This window comes from Elephas maximus, chromosome 1 (assembly GCF_024166365.1).
Source record: "Elephas maximus indicus isolate mEleMax1 chromosome 1, mEleMax1 primary haplotype, whole genome shotgun sequence".
NCBI lineage: Eukaryota > Metazoa > Chordata > Mammalia > Proboscidea > Elephantidae > Elephas > Elephas maximus.
The window spans coordinates 92,016,790-92,036,870 of NC_064819.1; the positions used below are offsets into that span (position 1 = coordinate 92,016,790).

The following is a 20,081-nucleotide window of genomic DNA, read 5'->3' on the forward strand; positions in this document are numbered from 1 at the left end:
ACCTCTCCAACACTTGCTTTTTGTTTTTTTGATTAGTGCCAGTAATGTCAGGGTGAGGTGATATCTCAGTGTAGTTTTGATGTACATTTCTTTAATGTCTAATAATCACCAGCATTTCCTCACGTGTCTGTTAGCTGCTGGAATGACTTCTTTGGTGAAGTGTCTTTTAATATTCTTAGCCTATTTTTTAATTGGATTGTCTTTTTATTGTTGAGATGTTGCAGTATTTTGTAGATTTTAGAGATTAGACCCTTGTCGGATATGTTGTAACCAAAATTCTTTTCCTAGTCTGTAGGTTCTTCTTTTACTCTTTTGGTAAAGTTTTTTTGATGAACAGGGATGTATAATTTTTTTAGAATCTGCCAGGAATCCAGTTTATGTTCTGGTGCTAGTGCACTATTAGTTATGGTTTGTATCCTATTTATACTATATATTAGGGCCCCTAGATTGTCTCTATTTTTTCTTCCATAATCTTTATAGTTTTAGACTTGTCTATTTAGGTCTTTGATCCATTTTGAATTAGTTTTCGTGTATGGTGAGGGCTGGGTCCTCTTTAATTTCTTTACAGATGGACATTCAGTTTTGCCAGCACCAGTTTTAAAGAGATTGTCTTTTCCACATTTGATGGACTTTGAGCCTTTTTCAAAGATCTGCTGACTGTAGGAGGATGGATTTATGCCTGGGTTCTCAATTCTGTTTCATTGGTCTATGTGTCTGTCATTGTACCAACACCAGGCTGTTCTGACTACCGTGGCTGCATAATAGATTCTAACATCAGGGAGTGTGAGGCCTCCTACTTTTTTCTTCTTATTCAATAATGCTTTTTTACTTATTGGGAGCCTCTTTCCTTTCTGTATGAAGTTAGTGAGTAGTTTCTCCATCACAGTAAAGAATGCTGCTGGTATTTGGATTGAGATTGCATTTTATCTGTAGATGGCCTTGGGTTCAATTGACATTTCACAATGTTGAGTCTTCCTATCCACGAGCATGGTATATTTTTCCATTTATGTAGGTCTCTTTTGTTTTCTTGCAATACTTTTTTGTAGTTTTCTAATGTATAGGTTTTGTACATACCTGGTCAGAGCTATTCCTAAGTATTTCATTTTTTAGGGGTGATTACAAATGGTGTTGTTTTCTTGACTTCCTTTTTGAAGTTCTCTTTGTTGGTGTATAGGAATCCAACTGATTTTTGTATGTTGATCTTGTATCCTGCTATTCTGCTGAATCTTTCTATTAGTTCTAGTAGTTTTCTTGTGGAATCTTTGGGGTTCCCTATGTATAATATCATGTTATCTTTAAACAGGGATAGTTTTACTTCTTCCATTCCAATTAAAAAAAACAAAACTCTTTGCCTTCAGGTCGATTCCAACTCATAGTGACCCATAGGACACAGTAGAACTGCCCCATGGGGTTTCTAAGGAGCAGTCAGTAGATTTGAACTGCCCACCATTGGGTTAGAATCGAGCTCTTAACCACTGTGCCACTATCCAATTTGGATGCCCTTTCTTTTTCTTGCTTTATTGCACTGGCTAGAACTTCCAGTACACTGGTAAACAGGAGTGGCGATAATGGGCATCCTTGTCTTTTCCTATTCTCAGGGAGAATGCTTTCAATGTCTTTCCATTGAGAATGATGTTAGCAGCTGACTTTGTATAGATGTCAGTTATTATGTTGAGGAATTTCCCTTTTATTCCTATTTTGCTGAGAGTTTTTATCAGGAATGGGTGTTGGATTTTATCAAATGCCATTCTTTATTGATTGAGATGATCATGTGATTCTTTTCCTTCACTTTATTTATGTGATGGATTACACTGATTGATTTTCAAACATCAAACCATTCTTGCATACCTAGTTTGAATCCCACTTGGTCGTGGTGTGTTATTTAGGCACTGAATTCTTGATAGATACCCTGCCAGTATAAGGAGAATTACCATCTGTGTACTTAGATGTGTGTCTATCCTAATGGTTCCTTCTACCATTTCTGCCTAGGAGCTAAGGTGCTTGTCTTTCCCTGAACCATGTGGGATGATTTTATTTTGAAATTCAGAGAAAGGAGATTTAGGCCAAGGAGTCAGTATGAGAAAAAGCCCAAATCACAAAAACACATGACATGTTTGGAGAAAGGTGGGTGTTTAGGGACCTTCAAAATCACTACCACGCTCCAAAACCACACCAACCAACACCAGATCGGAGCTCCTACCACATATCAGGCACTTGTCTTCACAGTCTGTGTACTATACCTCCAAGCATCATCTTCAGGGCCCCAAGGGATCAGTATAGCTTGTGAAACACAGAAACATAGAGGAACTCACCCACAGCCACCAACCATTAATTACGGGAACGTGGAATCTGAACGTGCATGTTCTTTATTCTAAAGCCCAGAGCACTGGAACAGATTGTGCAAAGGTTTTTTGGACACAAATTAGGGTTTAAGAAAAGTCATTTTTAACTAAAGATTTAAATGATAGTCAACATGTGCGTAAAAATCATTAGGGCTAAAGTTGCCATAATGGAATTCATAATTTATTTTCAAAAAATGTTTCTATATGCTCAAATATCAACAGGAAATTAATGAAACTGCACGTTCAGATTCCACGTTCCCGTAATTAATGGTTGGTGGCTGTGGGTGAGTTCCTCTATGTTTCTGTGTTTCACAAGCTATACTGATCCCTTGGGGCCCTGAAGATGATGCTTGGAGGTATAGTACACAAACTGTGAAGACAAGTGCCTGATATGTGGTAGGAGCTCCGATCTGGTGTTTCATTAATAAAAGCAAAGCATATTAACACCAAAATCACAGAATCGAGAAATTAGTATTTCCAATTAATACCGAAAACAACCATCTTCACTAACTAGAGTGATGGTGTATCATTTTCTAGCCCAGATACCAATATGTAGATTTTTATTACATCCCTACATAAACTAGTGAAATTCTGGAAGTGATATAAATGTCACTTACCAGGGATTTAGTTATATGCCTTAGAGCATATATTTAGCCATAAAATGAAATACTATGTGATTTTAAAGAAAAGGTGATATAAATCTATATGCTTTTAATTGGCAAGCTACCCATATAGTAGTGTTATATGAAAAAGATGTATAATTTCTATGATATGGTTTGTATGAATATATTTTAATGTAAATACCTTAAAAAGTATATGAACACTAGAAGAATAATTACTGGCAAGTGGATTGGTTGAATTAAGTAAGAGGAAACCAAAAAACAAAAACATGTTGCTGTCCAGTCTATTCCAACTCATGGTGACCCCATGTGTTACAGAGAACAGTCTGAATGGGTTTTCTTGGCTGTAATCTTTACAGAAGCAGCTTGCCAGGCTTTTCTTCCCTGGAGCCACCAGACACAGTCTAATTTCCATTTTTATATCATGACTGAGAGTTTCTGGTGTCCACATCATAACTATTAGCAGTTTCCTCCTTGTCATTCAAGGTCCCTGTGTCCAGCCATGTATCATGCATGATGCTTGCACTCAGAGACTCACAACAATCTGGTTCCGCACATTCCCACCTGCCCTGAAGGGAAGCTGGAACACTGACACTAGAACAGCTGTGTGAATGACTGTCAGGACAGGGACTAAGAATCAAAACCCAAACAAGCCCATGAGAGGAGGAGATTATAAAATGATGCCTTGAGTGGTGCTGGACCCTGGAAAGGCTCCACTCACAGCAAAGAGAAGAGAGAACATCTTTGCCCAGGGAAAAAGGAAGCATGTCTCTGCCCATGTCTGTAGGTGAAGAAGGTGTAGTCTGAAAATCCTGAATCTCCCTCACACTTCTCCAAAGTTACCTGAGGCCATTTGCAAAGGAGGTGTGCCCTGGAGGAAAAGATTAATAAGATATTCCAGGTATGAGATACTAAAGAATGAAAACACTACCATGGCCCTAGTGTGGTCTAAGCAATAGCAGATTGACACTACTTGGGAAGACAGAACTACTATCTTACCCAGCAATCCCAATCCTGGTTACATACCCAGAAGAATGAAGGCAGTCACACAGACAGGAACCTGTACGCCAATGTCCATTGCAGCACATTTCACAATTGCCAAAAATTGGAACCAACTGAAATGCCTGTTACAAGATGAATGGATAAACAAAATGTGGTATACACACACAATGGAATACTACACAGCCATAAAGAGAAATGAAGTTCTGATGCATACCACAACATGAATGAACCTTGAAAACATCCTGCTGAGTGAAATACATCAGTCCCCAAACAATAAATACTGTGTAATCTCACTTCAACATGAAGTAAGCAAATATATAGAAACCAAAGATTATCAGTGGTTAGAAAGGATGGGAAGGAGGGGGAAGGGGAGTTTTTGCTTATGGGGCAGTGAGTTTATGTTAATGGTGATAAAATGATTTGGAAAAGGGTATTGCAAGAATAGTTACACAACTTGAAGAATGTAATGAATGTTACTGAAGTGTATAGGTAGAAATTGTTGAGTTGGTGTAAGTTTTATATATATAATCACTGCAAGAAATAATGTTCAACCCAGACATCCCCACAAAGAAGCCACTAGGGTTGGCTCAAGAAAGGCTGGATGAGTCTCTTGGGCACTAGAAATTCTCTGTCTCTGAACTGGGAGCTGCTTCCGTGGTGTGTGGAGTCTATGGGAACTCTGCCTGCTGCATTATGATACCTGCATTTTTCATATGAGCCAAATACTTCAATAAACAACAATGAACAAAACCACTTGGAAGCTTGTTAGAAAAACAATTTCAGGCCCTTTTCCACACCTCTGGAGTAAGGATCTGCATTTTAACAAGCTCCCAGGGGGTCATGGTGCCCATCACAGTCTGAGAAGCGCTGCCCTGAAGGTCTGGAAGCACAAATACGCTGCTTCACTCTCCCTGACTCCCACCTATGGGCTCCAAGTGGAGCCTGAGACCAGTGCTTTTCACACCTTAGCATATAGGTCACCAAAAAGCTTGTTAGAGCACAGAGTACTGGGCTCCACCTCTAGATAGTCTGGTTGGGCATGGGCAATGCCAAAAATGTGCATTTCTACTAATTTCCCAAATGCCATAATGCTGCAGGTCAGTGAGTCTCACTTGGAGGACAGATGGCCTGAACCAATCAAAGGAGAGGGAGTGAGTGGAGGCCTGACTCCCAGACAGACCTGGAAGTGATGCCTATGGGACACATCCATGGCTGTGCAAAACAGTTGGGCAAGATGATTTCATTGATGGTGTCAGTCAGCCTTTTCCAGGACCACAGGGCTTACTTGTTGAGTCCATGCACAAAGTGGCCTTGTGGTGTCAGGGTATATAGGTGACAACCTGACAAGGTTTGTGTCTCACCTATTGCCTTCAAGTTGATATCAACCCATAGCGACCCTATAAGACAGAGTAGAACTGTCCCCATCTGGTTTCCAAGGCTATAATCTTTATGGAAGCCCACTGCCACATCTTTCTGCCATGGAGCAGGTGGTGGGTTTGAACAACCAATTTTTTAGTTAACAGCCAAGCATTTAACCACTGCTCCACCAGGGCTATTTATGTGTCAAGAAATATGTACAGGTAGTCCCTGACTTACAGTGTAGTTCTGTTCCTAGGACTAAGTCAGTTCTGTTGTAAGTCGGATACTTCATTTTTAAAAATAATTTTCATTATTTTTGCCTTTTATTAGTAGTATTTTTATAAATCCAATTTATTTGTTTTTGGTGGTTAGAAACATTACATATACACTTACAGATATATTTTAATATCCCAGTTTTTTGGGTACCAAATATATACATCATAAAACGTTACACTGTCTATAAAAAGCAGATGACACTGGCATACGACTCCACTTATAGAAGGTCCTATATCATCTGTAGTATCCCCGGGAATAGAGATGGCATTTCTAGTCAGAAAATTAGTAAGAGTTTCTGTATGGCCACTTCATGCACTATAACTTTGTATGTAGTACATATTACTAAGAATAAGAAGAACAAACAACAAAAAAAGTTGGTCATAAGCACAATTTGTCGTAACTTGAAAACATTGAAAATTGGGGACTACCTGTATTTCAGCGACAGAGACAGACAATATATAAACTTATTTATTATAATATTAACAATAACTGCCATGGAGAAAACTATGCCAGGCTAGAAGATTGATGGTGGAGGGGATGGCAGCAGTGATATTTCAGACAGGGTGGTTGGGGAAGGTCTTTCTGAGGATTTGACCTGTGGATAGTTGAGCAGAGGCCTGCATAGGTGGGGAGGAGATATGTGAATACCTGGGGAGGGGAGGTGCCCTAGAGAGAGTCAGCAGGTACAGATTCCCTGAGACAGGATTGACCATGCCAAGAGGCCAGAGTTCATAAAGGTGAGAGAGCTAGGCTGAGAGTGGTGGGTGAGGCCAGAGTAGTCAGAGGGGCCACATCGTGAGGGGCTTATAGGAAATGAGGAGGTTGCGATTTCATTGTGCCTAGGAAGGGAAGTCCCTGTGTGATGCAATGGGTTAAGGTGTTGGGCTGCTAACCAAAAAGTTGGTAGCTCAAGTTCACCCAGAGGCATCTAGGAAGAAACATATAGTGATGTACTTCTGAAAAATCAGCAATTGAGAACCCTATGGAGTACAGTTCTACTCTGACATATAAGGGGTTGCCAAGGGGCAGAGTCAACTCAATGGCAGCAGATTACTGAAAGAGGAAGACACTGGAGTGCTATGTGAGTTTTAGTGTTGGGGACATGTTGTAATTCACATGGAAAAATATCATGTCCGTGGTGTGGGTCATGGACAGCAGGGCACGAGGGTCGACATGGAGTGGAGCTGGAAGGCCCCGCCAGTGTCCTAATGTAGAGGCCATGGTTCTAGGCTAGAAACAGTAGTGATGTGAGTACTGAGCAGATGTGGTGCTCATGTATTTTTAAGACAGTGTAAGCAGTGATTCAGGAGCACTGGTAGCATAGTGGTTAAGCACTTGGCTACTAACGGAAAGGCCAGCAGATGGAACCCACAAGCTGCTCTACAGGAGAGATATGTGGCAGTCAGCTTCCATAAACATTATAGTTTTAGAAACCATATGGGAGAGTTCTACTCTGTCTTACTCCAAGACGGCGAAGTAGTCAAATGGTTCTTGTGATCCCTCGTACAACAAAGACCCAAAAACAAGTGAAATAATTATATATATGACAAGCTAGGAGCCCTGAACATCAAAGGCAACATTAAGAAATCTCACTGAGCGGAAGCGGGAGGGAGAGGTGGTTCAGAAGCGGTGAGGAGTTGCCAGACCTTACACAGAAGAAACCGGCACCACTCAGGCACATTCTCCTGGAATGATCAGGGCAGGGTTGGCTGTAGCTTTGGGGCGCAGTTTCATCAGGGAGAGACAGTGGGCCACACAATCTACTCACAGGTCTGGAACAAGTGAAGAGCAGTGCTCTTGGCAAAAGCTCAATACTTTAGTTTATTTGACCATGCCCACAGCCCCCAAGCCTGCTTCAGTGGCTGTAGATTCCCCTGGGCCAGAGATAGGTCCTGCTGCATTTCCAGAGCCATTCTTCTGTCCTTGAAAAGTAATAAATTAACAGTTGGTGGAAAAGATACTCTGCCAGCTTCACTAAGCTGGGAAGCTCAGGACAGAAGAGGCTCCTTTCCAGGCACAAGCAGTCCATGGACTTTGAATACTTTTACAACACTATGGACTTGATTGGGCCCATTTCAGGAGATTAGGCCTTTGTTGGTAGACTGCAATGGGGTGTGTGTTTGAAAACTGACTTCAACTGTTTCAGCTGTGCAGTGGAGAGGTGGGTTTTTGACATTTGACACTGCTTTGCATATTAAACAAGGTCCTCACTTACTCACGTCAGGGGCCTGAGGTCTGGTGGCCCGACCAATGTCACCTAGGCACCCCAACAGGGGCCCAAGAATAAGTAGTGTCTCCCAGTTCTTACATCCAAAAGCATTCGGAGCCCATGGTCTGGCTGCAGAATGCACCCACCTGTGTGCTCTAGGCAACAGGAACATGCTTTCTTCACAGACACTTAGGATGGTTGTCAGCCCCCTGCTTTGTTTAGAATGTGACCCCCTGTTGCTATCAGATACCCGTGCCTACATTAATCACCCCTGCCACTCTAAGAATGTAAGACAGAGCCTGTACCACACACTTGATCACCAACTACCTGGACTCCTGAGCTGAATCCATACAAGAAAAGGGAATGGATTCCTAGGCTTATATACCTGGTAATAGCTCTAGCCATTTGGTGACAGGATGTTAGAGCTTCAAAGGCAGAAATAATTGAGCTAGCTCACTTAAGCAGCCTACTTGGACATAGTGAAACAAAACAAACCTAGAAGCTAGGTTATAGTAAACAAACATAAAATAATGCAATAACTTATAGATGGCTTGGAGACAGCAGTCAATATCAAATCACTTAAAGACGCAGACCATGATTGCTTCAACAAGCTCTCAGAACAAACAGTTAAGTAATCTTCAGGATGAAGATGTTTTCATGGAATTACCAGATGTAGAATACAAAAGATTAATATACAGAACTCTTGAAGACATCAGGAGGTGATCAGGCAAAACACAGAACAAGCCAATGAACACACAGATGAAGCAGTTAAGAAATTAAAAAGATTATTGAAGAACATAAGGAAAAATTTAATAGGCTGCAAGAATCTATAGAGAGACACCAATCAGAAATTCATAAGATGAACAAAAAAATTTTCAGAATTAGACAACTCAATAGAAAGTCAGATGAGCAGAATTAAGGAACTGAAAGGCAGAGATAATGAGTATGAAGATAAAACACTTGGCATCAATATATTTGAATAAAAGTCAAATAAAAGGATTAAAAAAAAAACTGAAGAAAGCCTAAGAATCATGTGGGACTCTGTCAAAAGAAACAAACTATGAGTGATTGGAGTACCAGAAGAGGGAGGAATAATAGAAAATACAGACAGAGTTGTTGAAAATTTGTTGGCAGAAAACTTCCCTGATACACTAAAAGATGAGAAGATATCTACCCAAGATGCTCATCGAACCCCACATAAGGTAGATCTCAAAAGAAAGTCACCAAGACATATTATAATTAAACTTGCCAAAACCAAAGATAAAGAGAGGATTTTAATAGGGGCTAGAGTGAAATGAAAAATCACCTACAAAGGAGAGTCAATAAGAATAAGTTTGGACTACTGGGCTTTTTACTGGGCAGAAACCATGCAGGTAAGAAGGCAATGGGATGACTTATATAAAGTGTTGAAGGAAAAAAATTGCCAACCAAGAATCATATATCCAGCAAAACTGTCTCTCAAATATGAAGGCAAAATTAGGACATTTCCAGATAAACAGAAGTTTAAGGAATTTGTAAAAACCAAACCCAAACTACAAGAAATGCTAAGGGGAGTTCTCTGGTTATAATATCAATAACATCAGATTTCAAGCCAAGACCAGAACACAGGACAGAGCAAGCAAATATCAATCCAGATAGGGAAATCACAAAAGTACAAGATAAAAAACACCAAAAACAGGGAAACAGTGATGTCATTACGTAAAAGATGACAACATTAAGTCAATAAAGAGGGACCAAAAAATGTAGTTATAGATCTTTCACATGCAGAGGAAGTCAAGGCGATAAAAAGAAATAAAATTTACATTTAAACATAGAAACATAAGGCTAAATATTAAGGTAACCACAATGGAGAGTCACAATCCTACACATCAAAATAAAATAAAGAAAAACATATTCATCAAAACCAAAATCAACAACAAAAGATAAGCGGAAAAGACAATATATAAAGATAAACTACTCAGCCCAAAAAATTAAGTGGAAAAAACAAACTCAACCACACGCAAACAAAGACATCAAAATGACAGCACTAAACCCATACCTACCCAACCCCAGTGCTGTCGAGTCGATTCCGACTCATAGCGACCCTATAGGACAGAGTAGAACTGCCCCGTAGAGTTTCCAAGGAGCGCCTGGCAGATTTGAACTGCCAACCCTTTGGTTAGCCACCGTAGCACTTAACCACTACGCCACCTATCTATAATTACGCTGAATGTGAATGGATTAATGCACCAATAAAGAGACAGAGAGTGGCGGAATGGTTAAAAAAACAAGATCCTCCTATATGCTGCCTACAAGAGACAAACCTTAGACTTAAAGACACAAACAAAAACTCAAAGGATGGAAGAAAAAGAAAAACATATCAAGCAAACAGCAATCAAAAAAAATCAGGAGTGGTAATATTAATTTCTCACAAAACAGACTTTAAAGTTAAATCCACCACAAAGGATAAGGAAGCACACTATGTAATGATTAAAGGGACAATATAGCAGGAGGATATAACCATATTAAATACTTATGCACCCAATGGCTGGGCTTCAAGATACATAAAAGAAACTCTAACAGCATTGAAAAGTGACATGGATAACTCCATGTTAACAATAGGAAACTTCAACATACCACTTTCAGTGAAAGAACATCCAGAAAGAAGCTCAATAAAGACACAGAAGATCTAAATGCCACCATCAACCAAATTGTCCTGGTAGACATATAGAGAACACCCCACAAAACAGCAGCCAAGTATACTTTCTTTTCCAAAGCACATGGAACATTCTCTAGAATAGGCCACATATTAGGTCATAAAGCAAGCCTTAACAGAATCCAAAACATTGAAATATTACAAAGCATCTTCTCTGACTATAAGACCATAAAAGTAGAAATCAATAACAGAAAAAGCAGGGAAAAGAAATCAAACAATTGGAAACTGAACAATACCCTGCTCAAAAATGACTGGGTTATAGAAGACATGAAGGATGGAATAAAGAAATTCCTAGAATCCAATGAAAATGAAAACACTTCCTATGAGAACCTTTGGGACATAGCTAAAGCAGTGCTTAGAGGTCAATTAATAGCAACAAATGCACACGTACAAAAAGAAAAAGGGCCAAAATCAAAGAATTATCCCTACAGCTTGAACAGATAGAAAGAGAGCAACAAAAGAAAACCTCAGGCACCAGAAGAAAGCAAATAATAAAAAATAGAGCAGAAATAATGAAACAGAGGACAGAAATCAATTGAAGGAGTTAACAAGACCAAAGGCTGGTTCTTTGAAAAAATCAACAATATTGATCAACCATTGGCCAAAGAGACAAAACAAAAACAGGAGAGGAAGCAAATAGCCCAAATAAGAAATGATATGAGTGATATTACAACAGACCCAACTGAAATGAAAAGAATTATATCAAACAACTACGAAAAATTGCACCCTAACAAATTTGAAACCCTAGAAGAAATGGATAAATTTCTAGAAAGACACTAACTTGTTAAACTTACACAAACAGAGGTAGAACAACTAAATAAATCCAAAACGAAAGAAGAGGTTCAAAAGGTAATTTATATACTCCCAACAACAACAACAACAACAACAAAGCCCTGGCCTGGACAGATTCACTCCAGAGTTCTACCAAACTTTCAGAGAAGAGTTAACATCACTATTACTATAGGTATTTCAGAGCACAGAAAAGGATGGAATATTCCTAAACTCATCCTATGAAGCCAGCATATCCCTGATACCAAAACCAAGTAAAGACACCAAAGAAAGAAATTATAGACCTATATCTTTCATGAACTCAGATGCAAAAATCCTCAACAAAATTCTAGACAATAGGATTCAACAACATATGAAAAAAAATTCGTCATTACCACATCAGATTCCTACCAGATGTGCAGGGACGGTTCAACATTAGAAAAACAATCAATGCACTCCATCGTATAAATAACACAAAAGACCAGAACCACATGATCTTATCAACTGTTGCAGAAAAGGCCTGACAAAGTCCAACACTTATTCATGATAAAAACTCTCAGTAAATTAGGAATAGGAGGGAAATTTCTCAACATAATAAATGGCATTTATTCAAAGCCAACAGCCAGCATCATCCTAAATGGGGAGAGCCTGAAAACATTCCCATTGAGAATAGGAACCAGACAGGGATGCCCTTTATCACCACTCTTATTCAACATTGTATTGGAGGTCCTAGCAAGAGCAATTAGGCTAGATAAAGAAATAAAGGGCATCCAGGTTGGCAAGGAAGAAGTTAAAGTATCTCTATTTGCAGATGACATGATCTTTTTTAGGGGGGAGAGGTTTATAATTTTTTATTGTGCTTTACGTGAAAGTTTACAAATCAAGTCAGTCTCTCACATATAAACTTATATACATACACACCTTACTACATACTCCCATTTACTCTCTCCCTAATGAGTCAGCCCGTTACCTCCTTCCAGTCTCTCCTTCGTGACCATTTCCCAAGTTTCTAGTCCCCTCTACCCTCCCATGTCCCCTCCAGACAGGAGATGCCAACATAGTCTCAAGTGACCATCTGATGCAAGTAGCTCACTCATCATCATTATCATCTCTGTCCAACCCACTGTCCAGTCCAATCCATATCTGTCAAGTTGGCTTCGGGAATGGTTCCTGTCCTGGGCAAACAGAAGGTTTGGGGACCATGACCGCTGGGATCCTTCTAGTCTTAATCAGACCATTAAATCTGGTGTTTTTATGGGAATTTGGGGTCTGCATCCCACTGTTCTCCTGCTCCCTCAGGGGTTCTCTGTTGTGTTCCCTGTCAGGGCAGTCCTCGGTTGTGCCCAGGCACCATATAGTTCTGGTCTCAGGATGATGTAGTCTCTAGTTCATGTAGCCCTTTCTGTTTCTTGGGCTCATAATTATCTTGTGACTTTGATGTTCTTCATTCTCCTTTAATCCAGGCGGGTTAAGACTCATTGATGCGTCTTAGAGGGCCACTTGCTAGTGTTTAAGACCCCAGATGCCACACTTCAAAGTGGGATGCAGAATGTTTTCTTAATAGATTTTATTTTGCCAATTGACTTAGATGTTCCCTGAAGCCATCGTCCCCAAACCCCTGCCCCTGCTCTGCTGACCTTCGAAGCATTCAGTTTATTCAGGAAATTTCTTTGCTTTTGGTTTAGTCCAGTTGTGCTGACCTCCCCTGCATTGAGTGTTGTCCTTCCCTTCAGCTAAAGCAGTTCTTATCTACTATCTAATCAGTAAATAACCCTCTCCCACCCTCCCTCCCTCCCCCATCTCATAACCACATAAGAATGTGTCCTTCTCAGTTTATACTATTTCTCAAGATCTTATAATAGTGGTCTTATACAATATTTGTCTTTTTGCATTTGTCTTTTATCACTCAGCATAATGCCTTCCAGGTTCCTCCATGTTATGAAATGTTTCACAGATTCGTCACTGTTCTTTATCGATGCGTAGTATTCCATTGTGTGAATATACCACAATTTATTTAACCATTCATCCGTTGATGGACACCTTGGTTGCTTCCAGCTTTTTGTTATTGTAAACAGTGCTGCAATGAACATGGGTGTGCCTATATCTGTTCATCTAAAGGTTCTTATTTCTCTAAGATGTATTCCAAGGAGTGGGGTTGCTGGGTCGTATGGTAGTTCTATTCTTAGCTTTTTAAGGAAACGCCAAATGGATTTCCAAAGTGGTTGTACCATTTTACATTCCCATCAGCAGTGTATAAGAATTCCAATCTCTCTGCAGCCTCTCCAACATTTATTATTTTGTGTTTTTTGGATTAATGCCAGCCTTGTTGGAGTGAGATGGAATCTCATTGTAGTTTTAATTTGCATTTCTCTAATGGCTAATGATCGAGAGCATTTCCTCATGTATCTGTTAGTTGCCTGAATATCTTCTTTAGTGAAGGGCGTATTCATATCCTTTGCCCAATTTTTAGTTGGGTTGTTTGTCTTTTTGCGGCTGAGTTTTAGCAGAATCATGTGGATTTTTGAAATCAGGTGCTGGTCGGAAATGTCATAGCTGAAAATTTTTACTCTTTCGGTGAAGTCTTTGGATGAGCATAGGTGTTTGATTTTTAGGAGCTCCCAGTTGTCTGGTTTCTCTTCGTCATTTTTAGTAATGTTTTGTATTCTGTTGTATTAGAAGCCTTGTATTAGGGCTTCTAATGTTGTCCCTATGTTTTCTTCCATGATCTTTTTTGTTTTAGACTTTATGTTTAGGTCTTTGATCCAGTTAGAGTTAGTTTTTGTGCATGGTGTGAGGGATGGGTACTGTTTCATGTTTTTGCAAATGGGTATCCAGTTAGGCCAGCACCGTTTGTTAAAAAGACTATCTTTTCCCCAATTAACTGACACTGGGCCTTTGTCAAATATCAGCTGTTCATACGCAGATGGATTTTTATCCGGGTTCTCAATTTTGTTCCATCGGTCTATGTATCTATTGTTGTACCCATATCGGGCTGTTTTGACTACTGTGGCTATATAATATGTTCTAAAATCAGGTAGAGTGAGGCCTCCCATTTTGTCCTTCTTTTTCAGTAATGCTTTACTTATCCGGGGCTTCTTTCCCTTCCATATGAAGTTGGTGATTTGTTTCTCCATCACATTAAAAAATGTTGTTGGAATTTGGATCGGAAGTGCATTGTATGTATAGATAGCTTTTGGTAGAATAGACATTTTTTCTATGTTAAGTCTTCCTATCCAGAAGCAAGGTATGTTTTTCCACTCATGTAGGTCCCTTTTGGTTTCTTGCAGCAGTACCTTGTAGTTTTCTTTGTATAGGTCTTTTACATCTTTGGTAAGATTTATTCCTAAGCATTTTATCTTCTTGGGGGCTACTGTGAATGGTATTGATTTGGTGATTTCCTCTTTGATGTTCTTTTTGTTGATGTAGAGGAATCCAACTGATTTTTGTATGTTTATCTTGTAACCTGAAACTCTGTTGAACTCTTCTATTAGTTTCAGTAGTTTTCTGGAGGATTCCTTAGGGTTTTCTGTGCCAGGAAGCATGATCTGGCTTCTCTTGGAGTCCAGAAATGATTCTGGACTATTATTCTGTTTTATTGAGACAATTCCCCCACTATCTCTGATTGGCAAACCCAGTGGAAACCAGAGAGGGTATGGCGTCACCCGTTCTGAGCAGGATAACAAAAGCAAGTAATGAGAGGTGGGCACTAGGAAAGGAATGTGCTGCAGAGTTCTCAGGAGAGAGCTAGCCTCACAGATGGTCCCTTGGCTGAGTTTGTCTTGCCCACCCTGCCACCTGTGTCACGGCTGGAGATGTTCATATCCAAGTGGACATTTTCTGATATTCCTTGATCCTTTAACAAACAAACAGTTGTTGTCCCCTTCTCCCCGTGAGTCCTGGGCCCTGCTTTCAGAGTGAACCGCTATGCTCATTTTTCTCCTTCTCTTTCTAGAATTTCTCTTCCTGAGCTAGACTTGCAGGTCCAAGCTCTCCTATTCTGGAATAGTGCAGTGGTTATGAACATAGGGTATGAGGCCAAATGCCTGGGTGCTCCACCACTATTTGTGGTGTAACTTTTGGTGGGTAACTGAACCTCTCATTCCTATTCCAGTATGTGTCAAAGAGAAGAAAGGCAGTCACCCCCCGCCCCATAGAAGTATTGTGAGAATGAAGTTTCAGTAGCTTCAGGGTAACTCTACCTTAGGCTGTGAACATGAGTGGGAAGATTTCAGGAAGTGTATCCAGCTGAAGCAAGAGCTGAAGGAGCAATGACTGCCACAGGGGATCCCTGTCTGGGCTGGTGACTTGGAATTGTTTGACACCTGTGTCTCCAGTGTTGTCCCTCAGAGTCAGTCAGATGGGCAAACTCTCATTCAATACTCTTATTCCTTCAGTGGATTATAAAACCCTTCTACAATCTGATGAGAGCCTTCTCAACACCTGCCTCCAGCTGAAGTACCTGCAATCCTATAAAATTTTGCATGCAGCTTTTAGGGAGTTTGGGGACCCTTGAAGGCCCAGGATCTATGGTGTCTGTCCACACTTTCTCTCAGAGTGAAAAAGAAATTCATGGAAACAGCATCTCTTCAAGTGTCTCCTGCCTGTCCCCTCCCCTCTCAATGTCAAGCCTGTTTCCTGCTATTGATCATAATACAGTTTTAAATGCCCACTCTGTCCCTTCAGAGTTTGGGCTCCAGCACTTACCCACCGGGAACCAACGGAAGAAAGAAAGCATTCATTTGAGAAGAGGAAAAGGAGGAGATGAAAGTGTCTTGTCTCTGTGGTTTTCACTGTGGAGTAGTGGTTAAGAGCTATGACTGCTAACTAAAAGGTTCACAGTTGGAACCCACCAGCACTCCTTGGAAGCCCTATGGGGCAGTTCTACTCTGTCCCTTACGGTCGCTATGGGTTGGAATACATGCCAAGGTTTTTAAAAGTTTTTTGGCACTTTTATTAGAAATTATAAGGGGTATTTCTTGATTCTTTAGGATATGCAATGCCCTTCTGGGTCTTAGGCTTTCTTGGTGCTTGTTTTTTAAACTCTGAGCTGTGGAAATTTTAAATATACATGAAAGTAGAGAGAAGAATACAATGAATCTCCATGCACTCTTTACTCAGCTGTCAATCTTGGTTTATCTGTATTCTCAACCATCAACCAAGCTGAATTATGTTGAAGTAAATCTGAGACAGTATATTACTATTTTTTTAATAATTTTTATTGTGCTTTAAGTGAAAGTTTACAAATCAAGTCAGTCTCTAACACAAAAACCCATATACACCTTGCTACACACTCACGATTACTTTCCCCATAATGAGACACCCTGCTCTGTCCCTCTACTCTCTCTTTTCTTGTCCATTTTGCCAGGTTCTAACCCCCTCCACCCTCTCTCTCCCCTCCAGGCAGGAGATGCCAACATAGTCTCAAGTGTCCACCTGATCCAAGAAACTCACTCCTCACCAGCATCCCTCTCCAACCCATTGTCCAGTCCGATCCATGTCTGAAGAGTTGGCTTCGGGAATTGTTCTTGTCCTGGGCCAACAGAAGGTCTAGGGGCCATGACCACCGGGGTCCTTCTAGTCTCAGTCAAACCATTAAGTCTGGTCTTATGAGTATTTAGGGTCTGCATTCCCACTGCTCTCCTGCTCCCTCAGGGGTTCTCTCTTGTGTTCCCTGTCAGGGCTATCTTCAGTTGTAGCCGGGCCCCATCTAGTTCTCATGGTCTCAGGATGGTGTAGTGTCTGGTTCATGTGGCCCTTTCTGTGAGACATTATATTATTTTACCTGTTGGTAATTTTTAAAAAAGATGCCAGCATTCAGCTTCTTTGAGAGGAAGAGCAAGAGAGACAGACAGGAGAATGATGAAACTGACAAAACATATTTTCAAATACAATTAAAATATATATTTGTGAGAACTCTGTGTATATATTTATGGAAAACCTGATGGCATAATGGTTAGGAGCTACAGATGCTAACCAAAAGGTCAGCAGTTCGAATCTAACATGTGCTCCTTGGAAACTCTATGGGGCAGTTCAACTCTGTTCTACAGGGTTGCTATGAGTCAGAATTGACTGGATGGCAACTGGTTTGGTTTTTTTTTGGTTTATATATATATTCTATATACATATACATACTAACGTTGCAAAGAACGGGAATTGCAGAACACTTAATTCTGCTCATGAGGAGGGGATACTGATTGGTTTAAAGTCAGGAAAGGTGTGTATCAGGGTTGTATTCTTTCACCATACCTATTCACTTTGTATCCTGAACAAATAATAAGAGAAGCCGGACTATATGAAGAAGAACGGGGGATCAGGATTGGAGGAAGACTCATTAACAACCTGTGTGATGCAGATGGCACAACCTTGCTTGCGAAAGTGAAGAGGACTGGAAGACTTACTAATGATGATCAAAGACCAGAGCCTTCAGTATGGATTGCACCTCAAAATAAAGAAAAAATAATTCCTCACAACTGGACCAATGAGAAAAATCATGATAAACAGAGAAAAGATTGAAGTTGTCAAGGATTTTATTTCACTTGAATCCAGAATCAACAGCCATGGAAGCAGTAGTCAAGAAATCAAAAGATGCATTGCATTGGGTAAATCTGCTGCAAAGGACCTCTTTCAAGTGTTGAAGAGCAAAGATGTTACCTTGAAGACTAAGGTGCACCTGACCCAAGCCATTGTATTTTCAATTGCATCATATGCACGTGAAAGCTGGACAGTGAATGAGGAAGACTGAATAAGAATTGATGCCTTTGAATTGTGGTGTTGGAAAAGAATATTGAATATACCATGGACTGTGAAAAGAACGAAAAAAATCTGTCTTAAAAGAAGAATAGGAGGCGGGACCAAGATGGCTGACTAGGTAGATGCTACCTCGGATCCCTCTTGCAACAAAGACTTGGAAAAACAAGTGAATCGATCACATACATGACAATCTATGAACCTGACCATCAAGCACAGCTCTAAAGAGATGACCTGAGTGACAGAGACTCAGCCAGAGCAAGCAGGCTGCACACTGGTGCCACTAACAAGAGAACGAGCAATCACGGGGAAGCAGCGACTGTTTTCAGAGCCTGGAGAGAGTGTTCCAGTCAGAAAACCTTGGCGCTGGGCTTTGGACTGGGCACAGGGGAGCTGAGCATGGCATCATGAGACAGCATAAACACAGGATGCAGCCCTAGCCCCCAGAAGTGACCTCAGGGGAAGCCCAGAGAGTGCCCGCAGGCAGCACAGCGACGCAGCTGACAGGAGGAGAAGTCACCGGAAGGCAGTGACTGGTTTTGGAGCCTGGAGTGCGGCGTCCCAGCTGGGGAACCTTGGCACTGGGCTTTGGACTGGGAACAGAGGAACTGACCACGGTTTCTGCGACAGCACAAGCGCAGGATGTGGGCCTGACCCTTGGGGGCAATCTCGACCCAGCCAGTGCACACAGGCTACACAACCCTGGGGAATCTCAGATAAAACAGTCATCACCTAGCAAGATAAGTAACTTCCTCTATATTCCTGGGTGCTACCCTCTCCTATCTACCTGATCCCTCCCCTCCCCTCCCCTTCCCAGGCGGCTTCATTAACATTGGAATTTCCTGGGCCAGAGAGTGAAGTGCTCTGCATTTTTTTTTTTTTTTTTTTTTTGTCTTTTCCTAACCCATTCTCCTGGCTTCAGAGAAGCATCCACAAAAAACCCAGGGACCAAAAATCCTTCCCTGACTTCCTGAAATTGGACTAAAAATACAGAACCAGCTCCAGCCAAGCATTTGAGATCCACTGTCTTGGGCTTTCATCCCTACGGGGAACAAGGTGGCTATTATACAGCAAAGGCAATTCTGATAGTGATCTGACTGTAATTGTTTTATCGGATTACTGGAAAGACAAGTTTCCCAGGTCTGATATCTGTACCTATTAAACAGAGCCCTCACTGACCCACAACAGGGAACTGAGGGCTGAAGCTCTACCCAAACCACCTAGCCTCCTGCCACAGTGGTCTGAAGATAGTGACACCTACCAATCTGTAGAGGTACATGCATTGGGTACCTAAGGTACAGCAGCAGAGACCATGCACGAAAGAGCTTTAGGAATACAGACACACCTACCTCACTGGCACTTGGGAGAAGCCTGTCAGCATCCTGACCCCCCTGGAGTGTGATCTCCTGCTGCTACTAGAATCTGGTGCACACAACTATCACCACTACTCCTCTAAGTGAATAGGTGACAGTCTACACCACACACTTGGTGACCCAAAATCAGATTCTACTCAAGAATAGTGAATGGACTCTTAGGCTTATATATCTGATAACAGCCCAAACCAGCTGGTAATAGGACATAAGTGATTCAAAGGCTACAACAATCAAGACAGCGTATTCTAGTAGCCCATCTAGATAAGACTCAGTGAGCAAATATAAAATAAATCATTACAGTATCTTATAGATGGCTCGGAGACAGCAGCCGATATCAAACCACATAAAGAAGCAGAACATGATTGCTTCTACAGCTCCCCAAATTAAAGAATCAAAACCTCTCCCAAATGAAGATACAATCCTGGAATTGCCAGATGCAGAATATCAAAAACTAATTTACAGAATGCTTCAAGACATCAGGGATGACCTCAAAAATGGAATAAGGCAATCTACAGAGAATGCCAAGGAACACACCGATAAAGCAGTTGAAGAAATCAAAACGATTATTCAAGAACATAGTGGAAAAATTAATAAGCTGCAAGAATCCATAGAGAGACAGCATTCAGAAATCCAAAAGATTAACAGTAAAATTACAGAATTAGACAACTCAATAGGAAGTTAGAGGAGCAG

At 40.8% G+C, this 20,081-nt stretch overlaps 1 protein-coding gene and 1 long non-coding RNA gene across 3 annotated transcripts in view; one reads left to right on the forward strand and one right to left on the reverse strand.

Annotated features, from left to right (window-relative positions):
• The window catches only part of LOC126078018 (HLA class I histocompatibility antigen, A alpha chain-like), a 317,484-nt gene that overhangs the window by 236,167 nt on the left and 61,236 nt on the right, over nt 1–20,081 (reverse strand). The gene's annotated exons all lie outside the window — the stretch shown is intronic.
• Nucleotides 1–20,081, forward strand: part of LOC126078235 (uncharacterized) — a 274,476-nt gene that overhangs the window by 233,696 nt on the left and 20,699 nt on the right. The gene's annotated exons all lie outside the window — the stretch shown is intronic.